General features: G+C 36.4%; 1 protein-coding gene across 5 annotated transcripts in view; it reads left to right on the top strand.

The window, feature by feature from the left end:
• The window catches only part of LOC143222413 (regulator of G-protein signaling 7-binding protein A-like), a 161,757-nt gene that overhangs the window by 41,734 nt on the left and 96,542 nt on the right, over positions 1-23,481 (top strand). Inside the window, exon 2 of one of the 5 annotated variants that reach the window (XM_076448911.1) lies at positions 13,406-13,584. The exons of the other annotated variants lie outside the window; for them this stretch is intronic. The gene's annotated coding sequence lies outside the window, so the exon portion shown is untranslated. The remainder of the gene's footprint in view (positions 1-13,405; positions 13,585-23,481) is intronic. 5 annotated transcript variants of the gene reach the window in all.

The following is a 23,481-nucleotide window of genomic DNA, read 5'->3' as shown; positions in this document are numbered from 1 at the left end:
TCACCTATATTGTTAAAGTTCTACTACCACTGATCACCTATATTGTTAAAGTTCTTCTGCCACTGTTCACCTATATTGTTAAAGTTCTACTGCCACTGATCACCTATATTGTTAAAGTTCTACTACCACTGATCACCTATATTGTTAAAGTTCTACTGCCACTGATCACCTATATTGTTAAAGTTCTACTGCCACTGATCACTTATATTATTAAAGTTCTACTGCCACTAATCACCTATATTGTTAAAGTTCTACTACCACTGATCACCTATATTGTTAAAGTTCTATTGCCACTGATCACCTATATTGTTAAAGTTCTACTACCACTGATCACCTATATTGTTAAAGTTCTACTGCCACTGATCACCTATATTGTTAAAGTTCTACTGCCACTAATCACCTATATTGTTAAAGTTCTACTACCACTGATCACCTATATTGTTAAAGTTCTACTACCACTGATCACCTATATTGTTAAAGTTATACTACCACTGATCACCTATATTGTTAACGTTCTACTACCACTGATCACCTATATTGTTAAAGTTATACTACCACTGATCACCTATATTGTTAAAGTTCTACTACCACTGATCACCTATATTGTTAAAGTTCTACTACCACTGATCACCTATATTGTTAAAGTTATACTACCACTGATCACCTATATTGTTAAAGTTCTACTACCACTGATCACCTATATTGTTTAAAGTTATATTGTTAAAGTTCTACCACTGATCACCTATATTGTTAAAGTTCTACTGCCACTGATCACCTATATTGTTAAAGTTCTACTACCACTGATCACCTATATTGTTAAAGTTCTACTACCACTGATCACCTATATTGTTAAAGTTATACTACCACTGATCACCTATATTGTTAAAGTTCTACTACCACTGATCACCTATATTGTTAAAGTTATACTACCACTGATCACCTATATTGTTAAAGTTCTACTGCCACTGATCACCTATATTGTTAAAGTTCTACTACCACTGATCACATATATTGTTAAAGTTCTACTACCACTGATCACCTATATTGTTAAAGTTATACTACCACTGATCACCTATATTGTTAAAGTTCTACTACCACTGATCACCTATATTGTTAAAGTTCTACTACCACTGATCACCTATATTGTTAAAGTTCTACTGCCACTGATCACCTATATTGTTAAAGTTCTACTACCACTGATCACCTATATTGTTAAAGTTCTACTACCACTGATCACCTATATTGTTAAAGTTATACTGCCACTGATCACCTATATTGTTAAAGTTCTACTACCACTGATCACCTATATTGTTAAAGTTATACTGCCACTGATCACCTATTATTGTTAAAGTTATATTACCACTGTTCACCTATTATTGTTAAATTTCTTCTGCCACTGTTCACCTATATTGTTAAAGTTCTTCTGCCACTGATCACCTATATTGTTAAAGTTCTACTGCCACTGTTCACCTATATTGTTGAAGTTATACTGCCACTGTTCACCTATATTGTTAAAGTTCTACTACCACTGATCACCTATATTGTTAAAGTTATACTACCACTGATCACCTATATTGTTAAAGTTCTACTACCACTGATCACATATATTGTTAAAGTTCTACTACCACTGATCACCTATATTGTTAAAGTTATACTACCACTGATCACCTATATTGTTAATGTTCTACTACCACTGATCACCTATATTGTTAAAGTTCTACTACCACTGATCACCTATATTGTTAAAGTTCTACTGCCACTGATCACCTATATTGTTAAAGTTCTACTACCACTGATCACCTATATTGTTAAAGTTCTACTACCACTGATCACCTATATTGTTAAAGTTCTACTACCACTGATCACCTATATTGTTAAAGTTCTACTACCACTGATCACCTATATTGTTAAAGTTCTACTGCCACTGATCACCTATATTGTTAAAGTTCTACTACCACTGATCACATATATTGTTAAAGTTCTACTACCACTGATCACCTATATTGTTAAAGTTATACTACCACTGATCACCTATATTGTTAAAGTTCTACTACCACTGATCACCTATATTGTTAAAGTTCTACTACCACTGATCACCTATATTGTTAAAGTTCTACTGCCACTGATCACCTATATTGTTAAAGTTCTACTACCACTGATCACCTATATTGTTGAAGTTATACTGCCACTGTTCACCTATATTGTTAAAGTTCTACTACCACTGATCACCTATATTGTTAAAGTTCTACTACCACTGATCACCTATATTGTTAAAGTTATACTACCACTGATCACCTATATTGTTAAAGTTCTACTACCACTGATCACCTATATTGTTAAAGTTCTACTACCACTGATCACCTATATTGTTAAAGTTCTACTGCCACTAATCACCTATATTGTTAAAGTTCTACTACCACTGATCACCTATATTGTTGAAGTTATACTGCCACTGTTCACCTATATTGTTAAAGTTCTACTACCACTGATCACCTATATTGTTAAAGTTATACTACCACTGATCACCTATATTGTTAAAGTTCTACTACCACTGATCACATATATTGTTAAAGTTCTACTACCACTGATCACCTATATTGTTAAAGTTATACTACCACTGATCACCTATATTGTTAAAGTTCTACTACCACTGATCACCTATATTGTTAAAGTTCTACTACCACTGATCACCTATATTGTTAAAGTTCTACTGCCACTGATCACCTATATTGTTAAAGTTCTACTACCACTGATCACCTATATTGTTAAAGTTCTACTACCACTGATCACCTATATTGTTAAAGTTATACTGCCACTGATCACCTATATTGTTAAAGTTCTACTACCACTGATCACCTATATTGTTAAAGTTATACTGCCACTGATCACCTATTATTGTTAAAGTTATATTACCACTGTTCACCTATTATTGTTAAATTTCTTCTGCCACTGTTCACCTATATTGTTAAAGTTCTTCTGCCACTGATCACCTATATTGTTAAAGTTCTACTACCACTGATCACCTATATTGTTGAAGTTATACTGCCACTGTTCACCTATATTGTTAAAGTTCTACTACCACTGATCACCTATATTGTTAAAGTTCTACTACCACTGATCACCTATATTGTTAAAGTTCTACTGCCACTGATCACCTATATTGTTAAAGTTCTACTACCACTGATCACCTATATTGTTAAAGTTCTACTACCACTGATCACCTATATTGTTAAAGTTATACTACCACTGATCACCTATATTGTTAAAGTTCTACTGCCACTGATCACCTATATTGTTAAAGTTCTACTACCACTGATCACATATATTGTTAAAGTTCTACTACCACTGATCACCTATATTGTTAAAGTTATACTACCACTGATCACCTATATTGTTAAAGTTCTACTACCACTGATCACCTATATTGTTAAAGTTCTACTACCACTGATCACCTATATTGTTAAAGTTCTACTGCCACTGATCACCTATATTGTTAAAGTTCTACTACCACTGATCACCTATATTGTTAAAGTTCTACTACCACTGATCACCTATATTGTTAAAGTTATACTGCCACTGATCACCTATATTGTTAAAGTTATACTACCACTGATCACCTATATTGTTAAAGTTATACTACCACTGATCACCTATATTGTTGAAGTTATACTGCCACTGTTCACCTATATTGTTAAAGTTCTACTACCACTGATCACCTATATTGTTAAAGTTCTACTACCACTGATCACCTATATTGTTAAAGTTCTACTACCACTGATCACCTATATTGTTAAAGTTATACTACCACTGATCACCTATATTGTTAAAGTTCTAGTACCACTGATCACCTATATTGTTAAAGTTATACTACCACTGATCACCTATATTGTTAAAGTTCTACTGCCACTGATCACCTATATTGTTAAAGTTCTACTACCACTGATCACCTATATTGTTAAAGTTCTACTACCACTGATCACCTGTATTGTTAAAGTTATACTACCACTGATCACCTATATTGTTAAAGTTCTACTACCACTGATCACCTATATTGTTAAAGTTATACTACCACTGATCACCTATATTGTTAAAGTTCTACTGCCACTGATCGCCTATATTGTTAAAGTTCTTCTGCCACTGATCACCTATTATTGTTAAAGTTCTACTACCACTGATCACCTATATTGTTGAAGTTATACTGTCACTGTTCACCTATATTGTTAAAGTTCTACTACCACTGTTCACCTATTATTGTTAAAGTTCTACTACCACTGATCACCTATATTGTTGAAGTTATACTGCCACTGTTCACCTATATTGTTAAAGTTCTACTACCACTGATCACCTATATTGTTAAAGTTCTACTACCACTGATCACCTATATTGTTAAAGTTCTACTACCACTGATCACCTATATTGTTAAAGTTCTACTACCACTGATCACCTATATTGTTAAAGTTCTACTGCCACTGATCACCTATATTGTTAAAGTTCTACTACCACTGATCACCTATATTGTTAAGGTTTTACTACCACTGTTCACCTATATTGTTAAAGTTCTACTACCACTGATCACCTATATTGTTAAAGTTCTAGTACCACTGTTTACCTATATTGTTAAAGTTCTACTGCCACTGATCACCTATATTGTTAAAGTTCTACTGCCACTGATCACCTATATTTTTAAAGTTCTACTGCCACTGATCACCTATATTGTTAAAGTTCTACTGCCACTGATCACCTATATTTTTAAAGTTCTACTGCCACTGATCACCTATATTGTTAAAGTTCTACTGCCACTGATCACCTATATTGTTAAAGTTCTACTACCACTGATCACCTATATTGTTAAAGTTCTACTACCACTGATCACCTATATTGTTAAAGTTCTACTGCCACTGATCACCTATATTGTTAAAGTTCTACTGCCACTGATCACCTATATTGTTAAAGTTCTACTGCCACTGATCACCTATGTTGTTAAAGTTCTACTACCACTGATCACCTATATTGTTAAAGTTCTACTTCCACTGATCACCTATATTGTTAAAGTTCTACTACCACTGATCACCTATATTGTTAAGGTTTTACTACCACTGTTCACCTATATTGTTAAAGTTCTACTACCACTGATCACCTATATTGTTAAAGTTCTACTACCACTGATCACCTATATTGTTAGAGTTCTACTGCCACTGATCACCTATATTGTTAAAGTTCTACTGCCACTGATCACCTATATTGTTAAAGTTCTACTACCACTGATCACCTATATTGTTAAAGTTCTACCACCACTGTTCACCTATATTGTTAAAGTTCTACTGCCACTGATCACCTATATTGTTAAAGTTCTACTACCACTGATCACCTATATTGTTAAAGTTCTACTACCACTGATCACCTATATTGTTAAAGTTCTACTGCCACTATTATATTGGAGAACCTACAGGAAGAAGAACAACAGAATTAAAAATTACTTCTTTAATGCTCTGAATAAATAGATGACAGCTGTCAGAAGATTTAGTGCTCTGAATAACTGGATGACAGTTGTCAGAAGATTTAGTGCTCTGAATAACTGGATGACAGTTGTCAGAAGATTTAGTGCTCTGAATAACTGGATGACAGCTGTCAGAAGATTTAGTGCTCTGAATAAGTGGATGACAGCTGTCAGAAGATTTAGTGCTCTGAATAAGTGGATGACAGTTGTCAGAAGATTAGGCTAAATCAAAAGATGGCTCTAATTACCCAGGTCTGCGATGGTTTTATTATTCTAATTTTTACATGTTCTAAAATAATTCGTGTACACCGAATCCGAAAATGATGTCCATTTTTCTCCAACTCGTACATGTAGTTCATAAAATGTCATATGTACGTTTATATAAGTGAATCATTTTCATCACAATCGGGTCACATTTTGTTATGCTTCAAATGTTGACAACGACTGAGTACAGATTTCTCTAGATCAATTGCGACGTGAGCGTCTTATCGATCGTCCTAAAGGCCACGAGAAACACACTTCAAGTATTTAAACGGTTAACAGGCCATATGTAGTGTCATTTCTGAATAGTGTTTGTTTGTACACGTTGACATTTTAATTATTTATTGTTATGGTAACAAGAGGTTGTGGAAATGACCCAAACATATTCTGTTATATTTGAGGAAAATTTGTTGTAAAGAAACAAAGACGAAGCATAACATAATTCGTCAAAAAAGCTTATTACGTGTATTTTGGAATAAACTTAAGGATTAAGATAAATCATGGGATACACACAAAGTTTGCACCGTTTGTGTCGAAGCGTTGGGACAATGGATTAAAGATAAGAAGTCTTTGCCTTCTGGAATTCCAATGGTCTGGTGTGAGTCTAGAAACCAAGAAGACGACTGCTAGTTTTATCTCATGTGACGTGCAAGATTTCAACAGTCGAAATAAAAAGAAAATTTCTTATCAGAACTTCCAGTTTGCTATAGATGTACCTGAATCTACTCCATCAAACTCTTGTTACAGTTTCATCTAATTCTGAGTCTGATGTCAGTATAACTGATGATAGGGATTGTTTTCAACATAAAACGTTTCATGGACCACAACTTTTCCCACAAGGTGAACTTAATGACCTCGTGAGAGATTTGGGCATTTCAATGGACTGTGCAGAGAATTTTGTGTCCAGATTTCGGACTAAGAACTAACTTTCTTCAGGGACATCATTTTACTGATACATAAATCGTGAAGAAAAGTTTATATCATATTTTTCGCAAGGTTCACCAGGTTATTGTAACAATATTGCTGAATTAATACCAAGGCTAGGAGCTGCAGTCTATCAACCAAGTGCTTGGCGACTGTTCGATGATTCCTTCAAAAAGAAGTCTTAAAAAGTGTTACTCAGAATAGTAGCATAGATACACACGTTCCTGTTGCTCATGAGGTTCACTTGAAAAAACCTCGAACTTCTTAAGAAGGTAAGTTATTAAGAACATGGAATTTCTGTTGGGCCTCAGATTATGAAATTCACTTTGATGAACAATTCCAAAGGAAAATGAGGAAGACAAAAGCGTGGATTTCCTTTAAAGATGTTATTGACAATGTTTTGGGAAATAACAAGGACCCAAATTACGAAAATGTTCTCAATAACATGCTAGATGAATACAAAGAGTTTGGTTGTTATATGAACGTAAGTTGTTTTGTTTTGTTTTGTTTTACTCTCACATATTGACTATTTCCAATTAAATGTCGGTGGTCGTCAGCGAAGAGCAAGATGATAGATTTGATCAAAACATCAGGAAAATGGAGATGAGGTGATTATGAAAGATGAAACATCAGTATGATAACATCACACTGCACAACAATTGTTTTGAAGAGTTTTGCTTCCTGAAATGTTTTTGCTGATTGTGACAGGTACCTGGTGGGTATGCACAAATATAGTTTTGGTTTTGCTTCCTGAAAAGTTTTTGCTGATTGTGACAGGTACCTGGTGGGTATGCACAAATATAGTTTTGGTTTTGCTTCGTCACGTAAGAACTCTGAGAAATAGACAGTTAACTGTTTACCGGCAATAATGTATTTAATTGTGTTTATGTTTCTTATATGTTATTAAGTTCAACATAATTAGAAGTGTTTTGCTCCTGATTTTCGTTTGTATTCAATGTCCGGTGCATCACTTTGAAGTGTCCAACAGTAGTCAGCAAGCATTGACGGATTCCAGTTGCCCTGATATCGTTTTTCCATTGTACCAATGTCCTGGTAAAACTAAAGATTTCGATAAAAAGGTTCATGATGGGCAAATTTGGATGTGATTTTCGTGATCAGCAGCCAAAAATCTATAAGGAACACCCAACAGTGTTCAAGAAGCAAAAACTTTGTTGTGCAGTGTTACCGCTTGTCGTGGAAACTAGATGTTCCTGACTCAATACATAAAAGAAAGACCACAAAACGTAGTTTTGAGACTGAAAAACTTTTAAAAAATCAAGATGAATGAGGATACAAATTTGACATCTGTGTTCTTCCCTTTTCTTCAGTTTCTTTGTATTTTGGTTTACAAACATAAACATAAAATTTTCGTTGTAGTAAATGTAATAATAATTTGATCTAAGTAAGTTTCTTCTTCCCGATTTGTAAAGTATTCTTACGCGATAGAAAAAAAAAGAATGTTATTTTCGAAATCTGCTTAGCTGAATTATAGAAAATCCGTTACCGAAACCGAAACGACTCTCAGGAACTTAAAATTCGCAGGTCTCAGTTATCTTTTACCAGCTATTGAGAAATTATAATTTTCCATTAACCTCTAGACAATTCTGCATCGAAACCTAATGTCTGATAATTCATTTTATGTTTATACTTCTTCTGGCAGCTAAGACTAAATATTTAATTTCAGACTGCTAGTATTTTACTTTCTTTCTGCAAGAAAGATGGATTTAATACGCATGACAATTTTGACTCCGAATTTGTTTTAAAATTTCCTGGCAAATCTTATGAATCAGTAGCTTCTGTTTTCTATGTTTGAAATTTATTACTGATTGAAGCTTCTTCTCCTTCGAGCAGATAGATTTGCCCCTTCCCTGATGGTTCAGAGATGTAATTGAAGGCTTGGAACATTGAAATTAGGTGTTGAATTCCTGCATCGGATACAGTGCAGATAGTCCATTGTGCGGCTTTGTGCTTTAAATTAAATAAATGTGAGCTCGGCTGTAGGTAACGTTACACTCTATGAATCCTCCGCTTGGACAGCTGTAAGGCTTCGGAGTTGCAACGCTAAAATCAGGGGTTCAATTCCCCTCGGTGGACACAGCATTTAGCCTGATGTCGCGTTGCTATAAGAAAACACTCACACACACACACACTATGAATTTTCAGTTGCAAGAGGAAGGTTATAAAATTGATAGCCAATTCCGTTATTTGGTTTAGTTTTTGTTCAGCACAAAAATTACACGATGGGCTATCTGTGGTCTACCCACCATGGGTATTGCAAACTGGTTTTTAGCGTTATAAGTTTGCAGACATTCCACTGTGCCACTAGGGAGCTATACGGTTCAGTTTTTGTTTGTAGTTAAGCACAAAACTACACGATGAACTATTTGTGCTCTGCCCACCACTGGTATCGAAACCCGGTTTCTAGAGTTATAAGTCTCCAGACTTACCACTGGGAGTGGAGTGCTAGTCGGTTCAAAGAACTGAACAAAGTTTTAATGGAATCTTCTAGTTGGTTACCATCTCTCTAGCCCTGTGGTAAGCACAGCACAGGTAACCTATTATGTGGCTTTGCTCTCATCAAGAAACTAACAAAGCCGTTCATTTGATTAGCACAGTTGAGAAATGGAGACTGAGGATTATATCTAAGTTCCAAGGCTCTAGCTATTTAGCCCACCTGCCTATAATGTGAAGGCTGAAAATTCCAATTCTTAATTTTAGTGATAGGGCATAAATAGGGAAAACAACTAATTCCAAAACTTGAGTACTGACATAAATGAATAAGAACTTTGCTACTAGAGGGCACTTCGAATTGTAAATGTATACAAATGAGTATGTGATGGTATCTTTTTTGAATGTAGCAATATTATCTTTAAATACTATAATATTTCCATGGTCGAGTTTTTACGAGATGAAAAAAAAACTTTCTCAATAATTAATAAGTGGTCGCATGCAGAAAATAGCCAGGCAGTTTCGAATAAACAATGGTTGATGTATCTAATACCAAAATACAAAATAATGAAGTCATGAAATCAGGTGTTGTTTGCAGTACATTTTTGTGTTGTTAAATTAAAATAGGTTTGTTTAAAAAATATGAAATAGAAACTTTTTCTAATTATGCATAATGTCTGTCACATTCCATGAATGGTTTGTTGTTTTTTTAATTTCGCGCAAAGCTGCACGAGGGCTATTTGCGCTAGCCGTCCCTAATTTTGCAGTGTACGATTAGAGGGAAGACAGCTAGTCATCACCACCCACCACCAACTCTTGGGCTATTCGTTGGTAAAAAGAGGGTTACGACCCTCGGATTACGAGTCGAACGCCTTAACTCACCTGGCCATGCTTGGCATAGGCCTAATTATAACCACTTATGACAAATGTAATCATTCTTCGTCGTTTTATAAAAGGCTTACGCACCATAACAATGATTGAAGAAAATATTCTGTGCTTAGTTCAAGTAGGTTTGAACGAGTTATATTAATTTCTAAATGATTTTGTCACTTATGAAGTCCCGCCATAGCCAAGTGGTTAAGCGCGCTCTACCTGTAATGTGAGAGTCTTGGGTTTGAATCCTCATCGCACCAAACATACTCGCCTTTTCATCCGTGTGGGCGTTATAATGTGACAGTCAATCCCACTATACGTTGGTAAAAGAGTCCATATCCAAAAGAGTTGGCGGTGGGTAATGATGAAAACAATCCTACACACCACTTTGGCCAGTTCATTATCATCCAAATGGCTTTTTCACTTCAGCTTTAAGAAAAAACGAAATCGAGTACTTCCAGATATCTAAAACAGACATTCGAATTTTTATTCTCGAATCCGTTCACTCGAAGATAAGATAAATGTTTAACCTTTGCAATGCTGGAAAAATATTTTAATGTTGTTTTGTTTGTTTGTTTTTCTTTGAAATTAACCATGTTTTATTTCTTTGATGAAATCAAATAATTTTTTTTTGATTGTTTATTTTGATGTATCAATTATTTATGTTTTGTGTCTAAACGTCTACAGAAGTCACTGGATTGAGAACCAACATTCTTTCGTTTTGTTTTGTTTTTCAATTTTGCCCAAAGCTACACGAGGGCTATCTGTGCAAGCCGTCCCTAATTTAGCAGTGTGAGACTAGAGGGAAGGCAACTAGTCATCACCACCCACCGCCAACTCTTGGGCTACTCTTTTACCAACGATTAGTGGGATTGACCATCACAATATAACGCCCCCACGGCTGGGAGGGCGAGCATGTTTGGCGCGACTCGGGCGCGAACCCGCGACCCTCAGATTACGAAGCGCTCCCTTATCACTTATCCGCTCCCATTGACCCAGCAGTATATCTATGGACTTACAACGTTAGAAACAGGGTTCTAATACCCGAGATGGGCAAAGCACAAATAGCCTATTGTACAGTCATGGGTTTAATTACAAACAAATAAAATAATTATTTAAAATTTTTTCGCAGAACGTTGAATGGACGTTTTCTTCACAACCCTCCACTCGCTGAATAACCAATAAACTAACGTGTGTAAGTAAAAAAAACAAGTATATCTTTAATTACATTTCTCCTGCCATGGATTTGAAGCTAATATTCTTCCGTTTGAAACTCACTCGAATTAAGTTTGCTGTCTAATTAATTTCGCATAGCTACCGAAACAAAGTTTCACGCTCAATGTGTTGATTGCTTTTAGCTCGCTTGGCTACTTCACCTCCGAGCAGAATTTGTAGAAATCACATTGAACTTTGTAATGTCACTTTTATTAACAAAAAATTAAAATGAACCTGTAGAAAGTGTTTTATGTGTTTTGTTTTATTAAACGTCTTAGTAAAACAAAACACACTAATAATCTCTGCCGAAATCGTATTTTTTGACAGTGATTTGTTTTGAATTTCGTCGTCCATAATTTAGCGGTGTCAGATTAGAAGGAAGGCAACTAATCATCACCACCTACCGCCAACTGTTGGGCTACCTTTTTACCAACGAATAGTGGGATTGATCGTCACATTATAACGCCCCCACGGCCGAAAGGGCGAGCATGTTTGGTGTGACGGGGATAACCCGCGACTTTCGGATTACGAGTCGTGTGCCTTAACTACCTGGTCATGCCGGGCTTGGACAATGAAAAAGCTTTACGTTTTTGAAGTATCAATACCAATGATGAATTTAGTTTACTTCGTTTGAATTTGTGTTCAACAATTAACGTTTTCCCTTTTACCAAACATAAATTATCATGAAAACATGGAATACCAAAACAAAAACAAAATGCTAAAACAGAAAAATATGATGCATGGAACATGTTAAAACTCGAGTTATAACTGCATTGTTATACATGAAATATCACTGTTGTGTATTATTATACCTATATTTGCAAACAATAGTGGGATTGACCGTCACATTATAATGCCCTCACGGCTGAAAGGACGTGCACCTTTGGTGTGACGGAGATTCAAACTTTAGCTATAACTGCATTCTTATACACAAAATGCAATTGTTGTGTATTGTTATATCAGTATTTGCAAACAAACGGTTTTATTTCTTTTCGTCAAACTATTAAAAAAAAACATGACAATTACAATGAGAACGCACCTTCAAGGTTTCTAATAGTTTTTTATTCAGTAATAATGATTATTTTAAATTGTATAGGTTTTTGTATAATATTTTTGAAGAACTACAAAAGTGTGTGTTTTTCTTATACCAAAACCACATAGGACTATCTGCTGAGCTCACTGAGGGGAATCGAACCCCTGATTTTAGCGTTGTAAATCCATAGACTTATCTCTGTACTAGCGGGGGGACAACTACAGAATTACCGAGTAAAAATAAAAACTTCGAGTGACGTCGTCTCTTACCCAGAATCTTAAAATCGAGTGTGAAGCGAATAAGTAAAAACTGTTCTATTTCTAGTATAGTAGTTAGTATAGACTCTCCGTATTTAATTTTATGATTGTGACTGTCAGTCATGCTAATTGCAGTTAGAAATGTGTAACACATATTCGCCATTTCATTGTGTCAGAAGGAAACGTATTGTAATTCGACTGATGTAATATCACGATGATTTCGTTTTGTCTCCTTAAATATATTTCAAAAGTCGCGACGTGAAACGTAAAAAGACGAATAGTTTTGAAGATCCCGCAGATAATCACCCTTCTATAACAGTACAAAAATGGCCGTGGTACTTTCTTCGTATAACAATCTAACTTTGATGATATAAATTTATGCAATTCATTTTTCACTTTCCAACATTTCTTTTTCAATTTAATGTATTTTCAACCTGGTTGTCATCTTGTGCAACACAGAAGGCTAAAAGATAGGGTCAAAGCCCCCTAGGGCTCGTGTATCGCCATCTCTCGTTTTTAAATACTGACCAGAGTGAGGGCAGTCGGTTGGCAGCAACCATCGCCAGGGGTTTTGAACCAAATAATGTGTTTGACCATCACTTACAACCGAAAGTACAGAGTGTTTTAGTGGCTAGTGACATGAACCTTAGACATTTCGATCAGCAGCCTTGCACTAAGCTGAGTCCGGCCCTTTTCAAGTACTGAAACCCTAATATCTGCGAAACCCTCATTTCCCATCGTGTGTCAAATGTATGATTGTTAACAAATCCGTAACAATATTTCTAGTTCTAACTATACAACGAACAAATCATAGTCTTGAGATGTACTATCGATTTTTCTGCTAACCCTTTTCTTAACCAAATGTCGATTATTTAATTTCTTACTTCTCTCCATTAGTCATGCTATAGTTCTAGAAGAGATGTGTCATTTATTGAAGTGTCCAATCAATTGGCTGTTTCTTCCTCCTGGATGGATACTCTTACTGTGTCGAGCAACCTCTTGATCTCACGATCTACTGGTGCGTGGCAAAAGGAGAGACAGTGCTAACGAATCAAAGATCACAAACAATGGAAGAGGTAGAAAAAACTGTTGCGTGAGGTCGTTGTTTTGTTTGTTGTTGTTTTTTTCTCTGTGGTATTTGTATTAGATTTTTATACCACAAGAAGCTGAGTATATCTTAAGATAACAATAATAATATTACTCTTACATGAGAACACCAGTATAACTTTAAGAATAAACTAATTTTTGATCTTGAGATATTTGACAAACGTTAAACATGAAATATTAGTACTAGATGTACTTCTGCAGGGTTCCCGAAACTGTTCTGCTTCAAGAGTGCATAAAATCAAAGTAACCTATAGACAACATAATTCTTCTCGCGATTCATGGCATGCGCACCCTTTACTGACGTCACAACAGTACAAATTATAACGTTAAAAGTCCCTTATGTGATGTCATTTTAATGTCTACCGACTTACCAACAAACAGCACACTAGTGTATTATGGTGCGAATGGTTATAGAAAGATGACTCCTACAGGGGACTTTCGGCCCCCTTTCGGAGAAAATAGTCGTCTTTACTTCAAACTTTTTAATAGAGGATTTTACAGAGAGCACATTGCGCCACTTCCTCGTACAAAATTATTACATCGTTGTTTTGTTTTCCTACCACGAGGCAAGAACTAATATAGTTAAGTCTTGTTTGTTCACATCTATCAGGTAAAACGGAAGTAGTAAACTGTCCAGTATAGCACGTGAGTTAATTAACTAATCGCAGTCTCGTTTTCGTAAAGTTCGCGAAAGGTTAAGTGTTGGTTTTTTTGTTAAATGTGTCTGTACATAAGTCAAGGAATTTCATCTTATTTGTTTTGTTGAATGTTGCGCAAACTACACGAAAGTTGCCTGCGCCAGCCGTCACTAATTTTCAATTAATAGGCTAAATAGAAGGCGGTTAGTCAATACAAACCAATGCCAATTCTCGGACCATTGTTGTCAGACCAGTTATATTTGGATTTGATATCAATCTTATAAGGTATTCAGTATATCGCAAAATAACAATCACTCTCTACCTCTAACAATATCTCAATCTGTATTTCTAATCACAATTGTTTACTCATATTATTGTATTTGGTTTCATATAAACAGTTTCTTTGCGATATTTAAAATAGGACTTATTTTCTACAACAAGAGGTTATACATAGCATGTTGAATTTAAATGTCACTTCCATAGTAAAAAGTTAATTTGCTGTGGATTTATTTGTGCAATGAGAAATAATTCATTGTATATTCGAAAATGATGTGGCAGTTCACGTCTTTCCCGGCATTTAAAGTATTTCTTTCTGTCCTTCTACATTTACGGCCCGGCATGGCCAGATGGTTTAATACATCGCGGGTTCGAACCCCGCCACACCAAACATGCTCGCCCTTTCGGCCGTGTGGGCGTTATAATGTGACGGTCAATCCCACTATTCGTTGGTAAAAGAGTAGCCCAAGAGTTGGTGGTGAGTGGCGATGACCAGCTGCCTTACCTCTAGTCTTACACTGCTAAATTATGGATGGCTAGCGCAGCTAGCCCTCGTGTAGCTTTGCGTAAAATCCCAAAACAAAAAACAAACAAACAAACCTCCTACATTTGTCATCTGATTACGTACTAACTTTTCAGTATCCTCAAGAGAAACTTAGATGAGTGTGTTCTAAGTTATATACACTGCTGGCCAAAATATTAAGGCCAATGAACATAAAGAAAAAAATTTTTCTTTTCTTATTTTCATCTTTCGAAGCTCTACTCAAATACGTGGCTGAGTCTAACAACGTAAAATGCAAATTTTTCTTTATGTACATTGGCCTTAATATTTTGGCCAGCAGTGTATATAACTTAGATTATTTATTTAAAAAAAAAAACGATTGTAGGTCCGCATTTTAGATTCGCTGCTCAGTTTATGAATTATGTTTTTAATTCGTATATAACAATGAGAAAATAAAACTACATCGGTGTAATTAACTGTCGTATGCAGTAGAAAAAAATAACCAGAAAATATATATTTTTAAATATAGAGTACAGCCACAAAGTATATACTATTATGTTCATCAGCATGCGGAAGAAAGAAATAAAGCCAGGCATGCATTAAGGTTGTACGTCATTAAAAAGGAAGCTGACTGTAGTGTGACGTCATGAAAATGTGGAATACTCTAACAAAACTTCCATTCGAAGTCCTGGCGCTGAAAAGGATCGTTTCCTTGCACAGTTGTATTTCTAGGAATGTGTGCCATACACGGGAAGTTCGAGAACAATACCAACCTTTCACTGTCCCTGGAAAGAAATAGACTCCACTTGGCACTTGATGATTCGATTGTTGTTTTTTTTAATAATGAATTTCTCTGTAAACAATATTCAAGAGTGTGTAGTTTATTCATTAACATCTCACGGTACTTCATACTAAATACGTTTACTATTGTTGGAAGTTTAATAGTTTTACTATATAAACAATACGGTATTTTCAAGAATAGTTTAAACTTTCATAATTTGTTAATTTTTTCCTACTGTCTCTGAAATACGTAGGTCATTGAACTGTTTGTTTTTGAATTTCGCGCAAAGCTACTCGCGGGTTATCTACATTAGCTGTCCCTAATTTAGCAGTGTAAGACTAGAGGGAATGCAGCTAGTCATAAACCCCCACCGCCAACTCTAGGGCTACTCTTTTACTAACGATTGACCGTCACATTATAAACTCCCCACGGCTGAAGGGGTGGGTATGTTTAATGTGACGGGAATTTGAACACGCTACCCTCGGATTACGAGTCGAGTGCTTTAACCACCAGACCATGCCAAACCCCCAAGTTTTCCCCTGATTCACAAAAGTATATAGCTATCTTCCATAATTTTATTTTATTTTTTACTTATGACTCTAAAAATGTCTTGCGGTTCATGACGGTATTTGAGGGCCACAAGTGAAATATACAAAAAAATACGTATTGTTTGTTTGTTTTTGAATTTCGCATAAAGCTACACGAGGGCCAAAACAAAACAAAATAAAAAAAACGGAAGTTTATTGAAACGGAAAAACGTACTGCAGGTTAATGGAACAGAAATAATAAATATCGAATATTTTTCTGTTAGCTCGGCATAGCCAGGTGGGTTAAAGCGTGCGACTCGTAATCTGAGGGTCGCGGGTTCGAACCCCCGTGACACCAAACATGCTCACCCTTTCAGCCGTGGGGGCGTCATAATGTTACAATCCCACTATTCTTTGGTAAAAGAGTAGCCCAAGAGTTGGCGGTGAGTGGTGATGACTAGCTGCCTTCTCTCTAGTCTTACACTGCTAAATTAGGGTCGGCTATCGCATATAGCCCTCGTGTAGCTTTGCGCGAAATTCAAAACAAACAAGATTATTCTGTTTTACAAAGTACTGTACAAAGTATATTATTATAAATCGTCCCTTTTGGCAACACTCGTTTGGTGAATCTAAAGTATTGTATACATTTGTTTTGTGTCTCTTTTCATGGCCCATAAATTGTTAATAATCTAATACACACTCGTGCTTTGTACCCCCCTTCTGCAGCACGAAGCTCATGAACGTGAAATTACGTAATGTATACACGTGAATTGACGCCAGTAAAATGGCAAAGTTTACTCTGGAATACCAGGTTAAATGGCTCTAGTATAAGGTAATTTCTCGTTTTAAAATATGAGGCACGTGTTATTTTTAACTTGGGAAACGTTGTAATGTCAGTATACAACACTTTCTTTGTGTAATGGATAGATCTATGTTTGTACACGGAACAATGGCTTCTAACTACAAGGTGGTATTTCGTTACTTTTGAGAACTGACAGCGATGTATACGTTTACTACATCACTAGGGTGAGCCACATGCGTGAAGGGATGGGAAAATATATCAATTTCTTATTATTATAGTAAAACAGCTAGGTGGCAGTAATGTCATTCCCAGGTTTTCAGTCTCAAACTGTATTTTTATTCCTAGGTATTGATGTACAAGGATGTGCACTTCAAGGTACGTTTGTTTTTAAATTTTTCGAAAAATACACGAGGTCTATCTGCGCTAGCCGTCCCTAATTTAGCAGTGTAAGGTTCAAAGGAAGGCGACTATTGATCATCACCCACTCTCAATTTTCGGGCTACTCTTTTGAACAACAAATAGTGGGATTGATCGTAACTCAAGAACGCACACACGGTGAAAGAGTGAACAAGTTTGGTGTGACGGGGTTTCGAACCCATGACCCTCAGATCGCAAGTCAAGCTCCCTAACCACCTAGCAATGCCGGGCATTTGCTTCGACGTATCAATTGTTTCGGGTTCTTGGGCTACTCTTTTACCAACGAATAGTGGGATTGACCGTCACATTATAACGCCACCACGGCTAAAAGGGCGAGCATGTTTGTCGCGACTGAGATGCTAACCCGCGACTCTCAGATTACGAGTCGCGCATCTTAACACGCTTGGCTGTGCTGGGCCTAGGGTTCATTGTTACTCGTTCAGATAACCTTGTTTCACATTTTCACAAAATCTGTTTCGTTCATAAATTCAAAGGGCAAACGTGCGTAATAAATATTAGATGATTAGAACACGGCAATATGAAACTCTTTCGAGAAAATTTAGAGAAAAAATATATGTCGTAGTGTGTTTTTTTCTTATAGCAAAGCCACATCGGGCTATCAGCTGAGCCCACCGAGGGGAAACGAACCTCTGATTTTAGCGTTGTAAATCCTGAGACTTACCGCTGTACTAGCGGGGAGCTATCGTAGGTGAATGGGACAGCTATTAAAAATGTCCTGAACTTTGAACTATCGATCAGAGAAATGGCAGTGCAGTGCCACCCATCATCAAGATTATAATAGTGATTGACTGTCACTCTTATAACACACTCACATCTTAAAGTAGACAAATATTTTGTGGCATCACAGGGATTTGAACGCGGCTCATTAGCTCCGAATTTTACCACAAGGACAACTCGAAGATTATAAACACCCTAGACAACTGATTGATTGATTGCTTGGTTTCTAGCTGTTCTAGACAACTGATTGATTGATTGTTTGGTTTCTAGCGGTTCCAGACAACTGATTGATTGATTGATTGGTTGGTTTCTAGCTGTTCTATACAACTGATTGATTGATTGGTTGGTTTCTAGCGGTTCCAGACAACTGATTAATTGATTGGTTGGTTTCTAGCGGTTCCAGACAACTGATTGATTGATTGGTTGGTTTCTAGCGGTTCCAGACAACTGATTGATTGGTTGGTTGGTTTCTAGCGGTTCCAGACAACTGTTCTGCGCTTTTTAATTCAATCGAGCCGCACAAAACAACGTACATAAACAAAATTCATACATACCTATTTCTTTAGAAAATGTTCGAACCTTCGTTACGACAATCTTTCTATATTCAGACGCAGGCCTTCTTATCAGAAATCGTTGTATTCGAGTTCAATAAATTTCAAAGCGTATACTTGCAGAGTGCCAGGAGCTGAGTTCTTTCATTCAGGATCATTAAGCCTTAAAAGTAAGAAAAGGAGAGAAATATGTTTGAAATATCTGCTCTTAGATTTCTAATACCACATCAATCATTTTCCTTTTTTACAAATTTTTTATCAATATAACTAAAAGTTAATAGCGTATAGAACTTCTTTGCCAAAAGTGTGTTCTTACCCATCTTGTACTTCACTGTTTTCTAGTTTGTAATTTACAATACCTACTCCTAAGATGTTGCTATAACTTTTAGTACAAAACTACATTATGGACTGAATTCGCTCGCGCTCTATGTCACAGAAAAAGAATCCCGGGTTTTAGCGTTGTGCGTCTATAAATTCATCTCTTGACCCGCTGGGAAACATTTAGGTGAATGGTCACTCTTCAGGGTATGTGCCACTGTTCCCCTGACAACTGTACTAGTGATTTTTATTCCAGCCGAGCTAAGGATTTGTTTCTCCAATAGTTCATGTTCTTATATGTAAGTTCATGCTTTTGGAAACATTTTTCTGTATTTTGGAGAAACGTGGTAGAATTTTAAACCCCTCTTCCAAAAAATAATGTATTTAAATTACAATAATTTGTTAGCACTTGAATTAGTGGTTTAATTTTATCGTTTGTTGTTCAACACAATGCTACACAATGGGTTATCTGTGCTATGCCCATCTCAGGTATATAAACTTGATTTTTAGGGTTATAAGTCTTCACCATTAACTCTAATAAGGCTGTATATTGATGAATTAACCGATCAATTCTTTCAATATCTAATGATAGTAAATTAGATTTAATCATGCTCAGAACAATGAGGCAGTAGTGAAACGATGAATACCATAACAGGATCTCATATCTCAACGTTTCGACTACAAATCATGAGATTGATTTGTGTTCCTCTGATTTTAAAACTCTTCCATCTTTGCTATTTTACTCTATCATAAAATGTTATAAAACAGTCTGTTCCTACAACCCTCCCCTCTACCCCATCCCAATGGCATAGCGGTATGTCTGCGGACTTAAACGCTAGAAACGATTTTCAATATCCATGATGGGCAGAGCACAGATAGCCAATTGTGTAGCTTTGTGCTTAATTCCAAACAAACAAACTTTTGCTACGTTATTAAGCAGTTTTTTCAGTGCATAAGCTGAGTTTAACTTGGTTTGATTACTGAGAAGCGCAAAGGTAGACAATAGGCTACCTGGGCTTTGCCCACCACGGGTATCAAAATCCATTTTTGTAGTCATATCCATGCAGAATTACTTATCTCTCAGTCACTAGGGTAGGCTCCCAAGTCTAATGGGAAAACAGACTTGTGGCTTTTCAATTTTTTTTTATGAATAGTCCCAGGCTGGGACAGCTCTAAGTCTTCGGATTTACAATGCTAAAATCAGGTGTTCGATTTCCCTCGTTGGACACAGCAGGTAGCCTGATGTGGCTTTGCTATAAGAAAACACACACACACACTTGTTTAAATATTGCTATTTTCAACCTATTGCTATATTGAACCTAAACTAAACGACCGGATCAGTGACTCCATGTTCGGGCATAACCGTCTAAAATTTAGAAATGTTGGAGGACAACTAATTAGTAACACCTATATGGCCAGTCCTAACTGAAAATTGGGCTTAAGTGCCACTGTTATTTATATATATATAACACAGATATGTAAATCATCTGCAACAACATAATGTGGATTTGAACCTTAAACCTTTGGATCCGTAGCCCAGCATGCTGATTCTGCCGAGTTCCTTACTGGGATATTCAATATCACATTTGTTTTCGTTGTCAAATTACTTTGATAATGCTCACATCTTGAACCTCAGAACTAGGTGTAAATGATTAATTATTTCGAGAAGATCTCTTCAAATAACATTATACATTAGTTTTCAACTGATGAATTTCTGTTTGCAGCTAATAGTTATTGTGAAAAACTTTTAGAAAACAATTCTAAACCCGGCGCCCCCCATCGCCGATGTCCCAAGACAAACAACACCGTGGAAATTTGCTTCACATTTAGAAACTGACCACAAGAGTTTGTTATACAGCAACGAAGTCCAATCACGAAAAAAAAACAAGATGATGGCAGAAGCACGTGTGAAGTTAGTCCAGTAACTACACGTGAAAAGGTCACGGACATAAGCAGCAACAGATGGCAAAGGTCAACAATCACGTGTCAAAATTCAGTCGACGAATAGAGTTTAAATAGACCACCAAATAAATTTTCGAATAAAATATGTTAATACAGTCGGAAATTCATCTGGTATAACACACTACAGAACAACTAGCTCATGGACTAAGTGATAAACCGATAGCTAACACAAGTAAAACCTCTTCAGGACAATTGTACTGGCGAGTATTGATGTATGCTGTAGATACACTTTTTCACTTTCTTAGATTTATTGATGTACATCAGTAGTGGCCAAAATAAACTTAACCGCGAGTCACACTTGTGGCCCTCAAATACCGTCATATACCGTAAGACATTTTTAAGAGTCATATGTAAAAAAAAAAATTATGAAAGATAGCTATATATCTTTGTGAATCAGGGAAGATCTCGGGGGCATGGCATGGTCTGGTGGTTAAGACACTTGACTCGTAATCCGAGGGTCGCATGTTCGAATCCCTATCACACCAAACATGCTCGCCCTTTCAGCTGTGGGGGCATTATAATGTTACGGTCAATCCAACTATTCATTGGTGAAAGAGTAACCCAAGAGTTGGCGGTGGGTGGTGATGACTAGTTGCCTTCCCTCTAGTCTTACACTGCTAAATTAGGGGCGGCTAGTGCAGATAGCCCTCGTGTAGCTTTGCGCGAAATTCAAAAACCAAACCCAGAGATCTGAGGATGGCCCCTATGGTGCCGCTGGTTAGCTCACCACTGCTGTTTGTTGTTAATAGATTATAATAGCAACCCGCCTTCTGTTTCTTTGCTGCATTTTGTAAATAAGTTATCATAACGTTTCACTTTTTCTTTCGTTACTGTACATTGTTGATAAATAATTATAACTTTCCTCTTTCAATACTGTTGATAAATTATTGTAATACGCAGTTTTATTCTTTCATTATCCCATATTGTTGATAACCTACAATAAATTGTACAACTTCTTAACGTGTTCTGAAGCTTAAACTGAAGTCAATATCTATTTTCAACGTCCCAGCAACAGAAGGTTAAACACACCATAAATAACGATTTGCATATTCGAACACAAAAGCATTTCGTCTCCGGGCAACAACTTTAAAACCTTTATATTTGTTTCGAGGCCAATTCCTGACTATTCGATAATACGGTGTCGCCGGTGATAAAGTTGTGACTGAAGGCGTATGAATTTCTGTCCGACGATGTTCGTATAGCGAGGTCACTAAACGATATAAATCAGACAACCTCATACATCAGGACGATCAAAACAGAAATAGGCTTTGAAACAGCACCTTAAACCTATCATGAACATGATGTAGGAAATAGTTACGAAACAGAACCCTTCAACCCAAAAAAAAACCATTACGATAAAAAAACACACATTTCTTGGTATCGTTAACATGATGATAAACAAAGATTCGAAAGTGACGAAAACTCACCAGTTAGTTCATAAACTTGTAATTACAACCCGAAGTCAGTGAAAACTCACCAGTTAGTTCATAAACTTGTAATTACAACCCGAAGTCAGTGCTGTGTGCAGTCGAAATAATTAGAATTGAATTTTTCACATTTGGCCATGTCAGCTTTTCTGATGTCCACGTACCTTCAAAGATACACCGAAAATTTGATAAAATGTATAGTTTAGGACTAATCTTCTCACCATCCATCGGACGAACTAGTTATAATGAAAATTACTGTGTCAACCAATAATCCTTGGTCATTTCTGTGAGACAGATCAGGGTCGTTGGTGAAGTAAGTTGTTCCAAAGAGAGCACGTGATCTGCTACGTCATTCCAGTGAAGGTCGACTAAGCTTCATAGAATACCAACGAATTAAGTTACATTTACTGGGGGTAGTTACGAAAACAAAACTACATGCTGTACACAAACAACTTTTGATAGAGACGTTATGCGTGCGACTCGTAACTTGAGGGTCGCGAGTTCGCATCCCCTTCGCGCCAAACATGCTCGCCCTTTCAGCCTCGGGGGCGTTATAATGTAACGGTCAATCCCACTATTCGCTGGTAAAAGAGTAGCCCAAGAGTTGGCGGTGGGTGGTGATGACTAGCTGCCTTTCCTCTAGTCTTACACTGCTAAATTAGGGACAGCCAGCGCAGATAGCCCTCGAGTAACTTTGTGCGAAATTCAGAACAAACGGACAATAGAGACGTCATTATGTGCCAGCAAAAGGTAAATTCCACGGGTCAACATCTTATGGCCTCTTCCATTGGAAGATAAATAATAAACGTGATAAACGACGTCTTATTTCTTGTTTGTTTTTTTCTAACTTCGCCGGCAACATTAGATGGGAGAACAGTAAGCCGTACAAATCTGTAATGTAATTAAGGATTTAAATCGAAGGTTTAG

This window comes from Tachypleus tridentatus, chromosome 8 (assembly GCF_004210375.1).
Source record: "Tachypleus tridentatus isolate NWPU-2018 chromosome 8, ASM421037v1, whole genome shotgun sequence".
Lineage (NCBI taxonomy): Eukaryota > Metazoa > Arthropoda > Merostomata > Xiphosura > Limulidae > Tachypleus > Tachypleus tridentatus.
The sequence above is the reverse complement of the archived record's forward strand: the minus strand, read 5'-3'. Positions and strand labels throughout refer to the sequence as shown.